This window comes from Lissotriton helveticus, chromosome 5_1 (genome assembly GCF_964261635.1).
Source record: "Lissotriton helveticus chromosome 5_1, aLisHel1.1, whole genome shotgun sequence".
Lineage (NCBI taxonomy): Eukaryota > Metazoa > Chordata > Amphibia > Caudata > Salamandridae > Lissotriton > Lissotriton helveticus.
In genome coordinates this window covers 510,083,980-510,093,412 of record NC_136065.1, presented here as the reverse complement: position 1 = coordinate 510,093,412, position 9,433 = coordinate 510,083,980, and positions in this window count along the sequence as shown.

The following is a 9,433-nucleotide window of genomic DNA, read 5'->3' as shown; positions in this document are numbered from 1 at the left end:
TCCCTTGATCTGTGGACAGCAGAGGTCATGATAAACAGGCTGTGGCCCTCTGCACGTATTGTTAAAGAATATGAGGTCTCCAAACTGCCCATAACCGGGCAACTAAACAATGTATTTCTTTCAATAATGCCCATAAATCAGTCAATCAATCCGTATTTGAATAGCGCAACACTGTGATCCCTAAGGGTATCTGGGAGCAAAGGGTGTTGTGTCCCCATTGAAAAGCCAGGTCTTGAGTTTAAATACATCCTGATGATATAAATGTTTCTTTTACTGGGAGCAAAGTAACATGTAGGCCTTCTTCTTGTTGCTCCTGCCCCTGAGATACACTGACTTAAACCTCAAATGTTTGCCTATATATTATATCATCATGACTCTGAACTCCAGTGCCACAGGCCATGCACTATGTGCCTCAGCTGTTAAACTAAAGCCATTTTCTAGACAGCACTGCCAATGAAATTGTCACAGAGCTGAGAATTGATTAAAGTAAAGTGGTATTCTATTGAAGATTAACTATACAGAAGAAGAGTAAGTGTCTGACCAGGTAACACTAGGTATGTTGTGATAAATATTCAAGTACAATATAACTATCCACTCCAGCTACCACTCGTCAAGGGGCCTCAGTCTGGTCATTTGGAATCTGTATCTCGCCCTCGCTAAAGGGGGAGTAGTAATGGGATTCACAATCACATTTATATAGACTGGTGGCATAGCCCAACCCAGCAGTTGGGGATTCAGAGTTGTAATTCAGATTTTCTGGAAGAAAATACAATCAGGGCAGGACACTTGGGTGATCAAACACACAATACAACACGTTTTACTAGGCCCTACATCTAAAAAACAGAAAATAGAATCCAAAACCAGTCTTATTGATTACCGTCCTCACTTGCAGGCTCATCATTCGGTGGGTGGACTGAATGTACTAAGAGAACCAAGTTGCCTTAAAAAACTATACAGAGTTTCTCCTGCACAGGGCCAAGGTCCATAGCCTGAGGCGTGGCCATGAATATAGCACTGGCACTGCCTGAGCAATTCCCTATATGTCAGCAAGGGCACGTTTGATATCTGGCACTTTGACTCCAGCAACATTTGTGGACATTAGGAGGGTAAGTGGGAGATTTCCTAACTGACATGTATCTCTGAAAGACAGTTGGCTGGAGAAGAATCAGACTTATGCCAGGGTCCCCCTTATACCTGACTGATTCTTTTCAAACTCTACTTACTTTTCTGGGATACAAGCCCCATAGGATATCTCCCAATATCCATTTGCAACACCTACCACTGTTTATAACTGGAATAAAAAGAAAATATACTTTTATCATAACTGTCTTGTCTGATTTTTTTCCTCCTGCACAGCAAGTAGCCTTTCATCCAGCAGCCTGACCTAAGAATGCCATAGGCCACCATGAAAAAATTGTGGAAGCCACTTTTCCCTATTCAGCTGTCGCAGGATGAGTCATGAGACCTTCCAGGGGAAGTGTTGACCGAGCAAGCTCTAGCATCGACAAAGTCATGAACAGAAGATCTCAAAGGACGGAAAGACTGGTCAGCTCAACGCAAAGATGCTCACATGACTCCAAGTCTCCATCTTGAGTGGTTGATTTCTTAGCAAAGGAGATTGTTGTGTGGCACTCAAGTTAAGGACTTTAGTCCTTCCAGAAACAAAGAGGCATTGCCAAAATTTTTTAATCATCACCAGTTTAGAGACTATCCCACTAGCAAACTGTACTTCTGGACATTTTAGGTTTTCAGATTGTGCTGGTCAGTGTGGGAGTCCACATTACTGAAGGCAAGCAGTGCATGTGAGTTAGGCCTCAAACTTTTTACACACAAGACTACAATTCACTTTTGCAGACTGCGAGGCCTCTCTATCAAAGGACTGTGGCAGCAAAAAGCTTTTTACTCTCCATACATATGTTTTGCCTTAACAATGACTGTTTGCAAACCTTGTGATCATCTAGCACAGGCTTGCGCTTCGTTACGCACTGGTGCCGCTGTTCAAGAAACCTGGCTGCTGCCAAGTGTGTGCTTCCAGTTTTGCTTGCTTCTTGTCTTTATGCCTGGCACAACTCAACTGGCACATTTTAGTATCACGTAGAAAGACTGGATGGACAGGTTTTCCACAGCACTAGGTCCTCTTATCTTCTCTGAAGCTGTCGGTTCCTTTCATTGTTGCCTCTTAACTCTGGCAGTGATTGAACAAATGGCCAAAAGGGTTGAGTAGGAAAAAATGGGAACAGTAAGGAGATAGAGTGGGGCAAATGTGTGTGTGTGGGTGTGCACAAGCACGTACAGGCGTGCCTTTTTATGCATGCATGTGTGTATCCTGTCAAATGAGTGCATGAGCATGTATATTGGGTATGACACTGTGTACAAAGATAAAGGGTACATGATTGTACTCCTGTTATAATCTTTGAAGGTCTGTCACATGGTGATGGAGCCATAAACAAATCCTTCAATTTGTTAACCAAAAAGTGGCACCATTCAGCAGCACACATGCAGAAGGCCCATGTTACCTGACCCGTCCTATTTCTTCGCTTGCTTATCTGGTGGCTGCCTCAGTTTCCCTGTTTAGACCAGTTGACTACAACTGGGGGTGTAGGGAGGATTCTGCTAATAAGGGACATAAAAGGACTAGTTATAGTAGAGTAACCATAGAGTGTTCAGTATATCATCTCTGTGCCCTGGCTCTTTCCTATTCCTATGCACTAACATATATTCGTTAGGCAAAGAAATTAAAGAGAGGAAAGACAGCAGCCTATATTTCTAAGGACCTTTTGGTTGAAGCAGACCTCCTCTCTGGATTAGGTGAAAAGGGCATAAAGTTGGTTGAATGCATACAGGGAATGGAAGTATCCACCTGACAATCATTTTGAATAAGTATATGCCGGGTGAATGTCTATAATGCCCCATTACTGCCCAAAAATTCTCTACATGGGAAGAGCCATGCAAAGTATAGCTATGTTTTAAAAAAGATAAATCGATCTAGCTCTATTTGCCTTGGACCCAGATTTCTTGACTTCTCTCTGCCCAAAGTGACAAATTGATGAGAAAAGTAAGTGTAGATCTAGTCTAGGGAGAAGCGTAGAGTATGGGTAATATCCAAGGCTGAGGAATTATGTAGGTAAGAAACAACTGTGGACCAAAATCTGGTCCTGTTGGAAAGCTGGGAAGCATTCTGAGGTATAGGGAACTCTTAACTCTTGATCTGACCTGCCAATATCATGATTGTGAAAAGAGAGATCTCCTATTCTGGAAAATTGCCATCACGAAATAACATGTGCCTGAAAGGCTTGTACAATAGGCGGAGGAGGAGAAGACCACTGTCCCACAGGAGAGTAGGAATTCCTACCTGTGAAAACAGATGAAAGAGACCCAAAAGGAGATGTGTTATTGGTTCATTAAAGTTTGGAAATGATTCTTCATGTCTGTTCCTGAATTGTGGCGCAGTACAATTTGCACATATGCACCTAGGCCCCTGGCTCATGTGAGTGTCTGGTAGAAAAATTGACATTATTGAAGGAGAAAGTAAAAAAGCTGCTCATCTTCTGAATGACGCAGTAGTTAAATGTCATGGGCTCATTCATACATTGGGATTTCCCATAGCCACCAATACCTCAACATTTTCAGGTGACAGGTGAAAGGTCAGTTTCTCAAGAACCAACCATGAAAACTGATTACTCCTCAGAATCATGGAAGATGCAAGCTCTTTCCTGGGTCAATCAGTTTAGGAGCAGTGGAAGAGTCACTATTTTGCTGCCTTCCAGAGGAAGGAAGTCCAGATACAGCCATGGCCTGGCCATGGTAAAGTCATCAGCACTATAAAACAAATTTGATTTTTGACTTTTTTTAACTTTTGCAATGGAAAGGGATTTGGAGGGAGGATGTAAATGAATCATCATGGCCAGATTATGAATCCCCTATGTTTAGGCCAAAGGCTAGGATCTCAAACTAGTGATTAGTCCGTACAATAATTATGTGTGCTTGGAGGATAGAAAATATTCATTATAAAGGTCATTGGGAGGAAGAGCTACAAACTGTAGACTAGCAGAGAGGAACACACCTTGGCATAAGTGTGACTACAGAAGCTCCTGTGGCCTTCCTCCATGAGGTTTATTTGACCCTTAGCTTGGGTGACCAGAGGACCTGAGAGCAACTGCAGTTGCAAGCGATTTTCTATATCTAAAAGTGTATGTGAGTGGTGTATACTTCAATAGGATCCCATGCATGTCCTGATGAATGCCGAGGACTCTTAGGAGCTGCCTTGGCAGACACATGGCAACACTTTTGTTGGGTTGGGGTACTAGTTCCCCTACACTCCACACTCAGTTTTTAATACCCAGTTACTCCCGGCTAAGTTAAAATCACACTGGGTTACCACATTGGTTTTTAACTTGTTTTATGGTTCTTTGGCTTAAAAGGTGCCTCCCTGATCTCAGGGTGTAGACCCGCTATCTGTCTTACAAGGAGTTTGGAGAGTGTGGGGTTGCCCAATGATGAAGAATGCCACCAGGCAGGTGTGTGAGGACATCCCATCAACTTTTTTTGTGTGTCAAAGAGTAATTAGACAGACAGGAAGAAACTAATTGATAGAGACTGAGTAACAACCCGGTTCTAGTGTTCCGGGGTTGTGCTCATTGTTGACTCAGGTGGTATTTTTGTGGAAAAAAAAGGTCATTGATCTCAGCCAGGAGCACCACTGATGTGCTATCACGACTTGGGCGAGTGTGAGTATCTGATGTTTCTGCAGAGGGTAGTATTGATTCCAGTTGTAGTGATCAAGAATAGAATGACACCTTCCTCTTTTTTCTGGCTAGGAAACTGAGGCATTACAAACCTTTGCCTCTTTTCTTTGATGAAAAAGGTTCTATGGTATCCAAGCACAGAAGCCTCCACTTCACTCAAATGCTCTGCTGAAACTACCATGGGGTTTGGCTAGCATGCTAGAGAGGGTTACACAACTCACAGGTTGGATCCCATTTTGGAAACTTAAAGTAGCAGGATTCTCCTAGAGATCAAGGACTACTAGAGCATTTAGTAAACCCTTTCCCCACCCCCTTCTCCCTACTTTATTGGTTTGGAAGTCTTCTGAATAGCGTCAGTAAAAGACATCCATGGGAAGTCAGGACAATTACTTTCCTTCTACAAAAAATGTCCCTTCAACTGAAAATGGCGAACAAACTTGGGTTTCCAACAACAGAATCTCTTCTTGGACTTGGATGAGGACATGGCGGTTTGCTGCTGGCTCATAGCCCAAAATGGCTTTTAGACTTTAAGGTAAATATTGAACTGACTGTAAGAAGCTCTGTGACCTTGACAAAGGAAGCACAATCTCACTGAGCGCTGTAGTCCTCTTTGCACCAGCCTTCATTCGCTCTATATATTTGCGTAGAGTTTAATACCTTTGAAAGGAACATTGGTGACTTTGCCCCAAGCCTTGTTTTGAGTGAATGGCTCAGACCCAACGTATAAGTACACCTAAAGCCATGGTGTCTGTAGCCATTGAGGAGGTCACTTGAAATGAGCACAGTATGCTGTCGCCTTTATTTTACTCATGGCTGACCTCGAACTTGGAACTAGTCCTGATTCATCTTGGGAGGAAGCTTAGTATAATATATACAATGTAATACAATATATGGAGTCGGTACTTAGCTTGATGTCAGCCAGATATAGCATAGGACCACCAATCTGCAATCTCTTCCAGTTTGAGTTTCCAAGAGTTTAGTCTTGCCCATGCAAACAGGAAAGGATGCTGTGTCTTTAATCTAATCCACAGTAAATGCCACAGATGGGGGGTGGATGGCTACTCATTTCAAAGAATGGTTCCTCCCTCTAGCACCTTTTTTCAAGCCTCTTCAAAAGCTTTGTTTACTATGTGGATTTTCCATAGCACAAGAACTTACTACTTGACCTGTGGCTCAGTTTTGTACAAAAGTCTACATTAATGTTGCTAGGTGACACTATCATAAACATACCCTCATTCTGCTCAAAGGCCCTGGATGGTCTTAGAAAGTATTTAGTCAACATTTTCACCAAAGTCATCATGGGGTTCCCCTTCTGGATTGTCCGCCTTTGGGTCCAAGGCATCATGTATTGGAAGAAGCATCATGGGTGCAGGAACCATCTGTGAAACTCTTGTTCTCCATTCTCAATTGATTCTTAGAGCTGGGGGGTTTCAAGAAATTGGTCCAGAGAAGACAAGGAGGACATCAGGCTGACAAAATCAAAAGGCAGGGCTGAGAAAGCTTCCAGACAGAGATGTGGCTATTCGTCATCTGAGCCCAATTCTATAGAATCATACCCTTTGGGGTTGCCCGGTCAAGAGGAGGTCAATGAAATGAGCTAACCAGAATTACCTGGAAAGGGATTAAAGGTACAAGGCTTGCATTGCCAGATGCCTTTAAATCCATGTGGCTGCATGCACACAGGCTGAAGCTCAACCAGAGACGTCTAAGCAAAAGCTATAGGACCCATGAATGGTGTGCATTACGCTATAGGCTGCTCAGCATGTCAATGATAGATTTGGTACTGTATTGAGTACCGGCCCTTTCACAATTAGTCCAGATGTCTTCCAGAGGAGAATAAAATAGTTTCCTGTAGGACGTGCGGGCTTTCTTACATTAACAGTTTGCAGTTCTTAAAGAACATTGGAGGCACTGAAAGGAGGCTTGGACTGGATTATTATTCCTTTGTCGAATGACTCCATATCTAGCAGGTTAGTTGTTGCAAACCAATAGTGGCACAAGAAGCAGACTGAGTCTGTAACATTATTGGAGAAAGAAATATATGGATGCCCTATATATCACCTTCCCTCTTCACAACTAGGAAAGAAGAAGAGGCTCTGATACAAGCATATAGTGGTTTCTGGTCTGAACGAGGTGCCACAAAAAGGGAACGATGTAGTGTGCAGCTGTGCAGCAATGGGGTTGGAACCGCAACCAGGCGCCACTTCATTAGTGGAAGTGGTCTGCCACAACTTTATTTAAAACGTTTCAGTCCCATCATAAGGTAGTAAGCTTCCTAATTGGTTGGAATAGGAAAGAGCCATTGTTTTAGAATTTGTTTGGAGGCATGGTGGTCAGATTGAGAGGGGAACATCAGTCCTCAAGTTCATGGCAAGGATGGTGTAATTTCTTTAATTCACTCGGCATTGGACAACTGAGTTGTGAACAATATACCAATGACCACTACATCATTGGCCCAATCACACAATGGAAGGGATCCTGGAAATATCCTCAGGCTAGCTAGAGCTCCAATTGTCCTACAAAAGTTTTTTTTGGGGGAGAGGGGGGAATCACCCTCTCAATGTAGTACACCATCCAGAAAACTTCAGAGTCACCCTCTCATCAAGCCATGCCCCTAGGTTCAGGGTCTGTGGAAGGGCTGGTGAAGGGCTCACAGTGCGCATGACATATTCTGTGATTCATATTATTTTTAAATAAAGGTTATTGTTTGCACATTATAAAATCCAGGTGAATCATGAGTGTTACTTTTGTTTGTATATAGTTTTATTGACTTTTACTGTAGCATTCAGAATACTTTAAGTACAGTCTCGATGCCATATATATTTTAGTTAGCAAACTGTCGCCCCCGGCTCTCACAAGTGGGCACACATGTTGAGTAGACTGTGTCAGCATCAGAGTTATTTGTTTCACTTTCCATGTATTTCCCTAACAATACGGTTCAAAGTAGGCCTGGGCAGAGTTTGTTGAATTCCACTACACGGAACTCCGCAAAGAGACCCAAAAACTGTGCCGCAGAGTTTGTTGGAACTGCGCCTACTTTGCCGAGTCAGTGCAGAAAACTCCGCGAACGGAGCGAAGTTCATCTCCCAGGCCTAGTTCAAAGGCAAGTCCTTTATTTGGGAGGGATGAGGGGGCAAGCCACACCGACAACCATTTGTGTGTGTAAAAGGCCGCTTTATTGAAACAGGTGCACATCTCAATTTTATTTAAATTGGCACTTTACCGTACAAAACTAAAACCTCTCTAAACATCGATTTACCTGACCCCTTGACTTTTCCTCCCCCCACCCCTACGATCCCCACATGATAAAACCCCCACCCTGCAACATACAATGCATAACCTCCAATAACATTAAATAATACACAATCTTATCACAAAACATTTAAAACTCCTACCCTCCCAAGACCTACAATCCTATCTGCCTTCCTGCAACTGTAACTAACGAACAATGTAAACTTCCAACCTGCAAACTTTCCCCACTCCTGTTCACCAACTCCCCAAGCTTAACGATAAACTACCAAACTCCAGCAAAACTTGGCCAACTTCAAAAACAACTCCGCCAGCACCTGTTCCAAGCAACAGCATCACAATAATAGAAACCCCTATGCACCTGTTCCAAACACGGTCCCTGAATAAAAAAACCTACCCTAATAACCTCGCACAAAAACACAAAAACCCAGGGAGGGAGGGTGGGAACAAAAAAACCTAACCCACAGCCATCAGGTCACCGGAACCTAAAAGGGTGGCTGGGCCAGCGCTACATTCCCCTAAATAGTATTGGGCTACTTTTCTAAAATTGGGCTGCCTTTGGGCTACTCCGAAGGTAGCCCAAAGCCACGAAATGGCTGCTCACGTCTAACCCCCACCCCCTCCCAATCTGCCCGGGTGGCAGATCTCGCGGTGCTCCGCTGCCCCCCAAACCCCCTTGGGAGGGATGAGGGGGAAGCCACACCGACAACCATTTGTGTGTGTAAAAGGACGCTTTATTGAAACAGGTGCACATCACAATTTTATTTAAACTGGCACTTTGCCTTACGAAACTAAAACCTCTCTAAACATCGATTTACCTGACCCCTTGACTTTTCCTCCCCCCACCCCTACGATCCCCACATGATAAAAACCCCCACCCTCCAACATACAATGCATAACCTCCAATAACATTAAATAATACACAATCTTATCACATAACATTTAAAACTCCAACCCTCCCAAGACCTAAAATCCTATCTGCCTTCCTGCAACTGTAACTACCGAACAATGTAAACTTCCAACCTGCTTAACCTTTCCCCACTCCTGTTCACCGACTCCTCAAAGTTAACGATAAACTCCCAAACTCCAGCCAAACTTGGCCAACTTCAAAAACAACTCCGCCACCCAGGAAAACGCGGGAGGGTAGGTGACTACACCTGCTCCCCCCTTTTCCTGCCCACCCCTGCACCCCCCAACCCTAACTCACTGCCCTGTCAAACCTCACTAACCACCCTCTCACTCTCTGCGCACTCCCAGCAGCCTGGACAGTACTTCACGCAATTCTAACAAATAAAGATCCATACCAAGGTGTGAAAGGTCCCTGTGCCATATTCTCAAAAAACCTAGATGCCGACAAAACTGCACCATTTCCACATTCACCTTCCTCCAGGCCTTATCCACTGCCTTAGGATTCACTGTCCCCCTTTCACACCCGACGC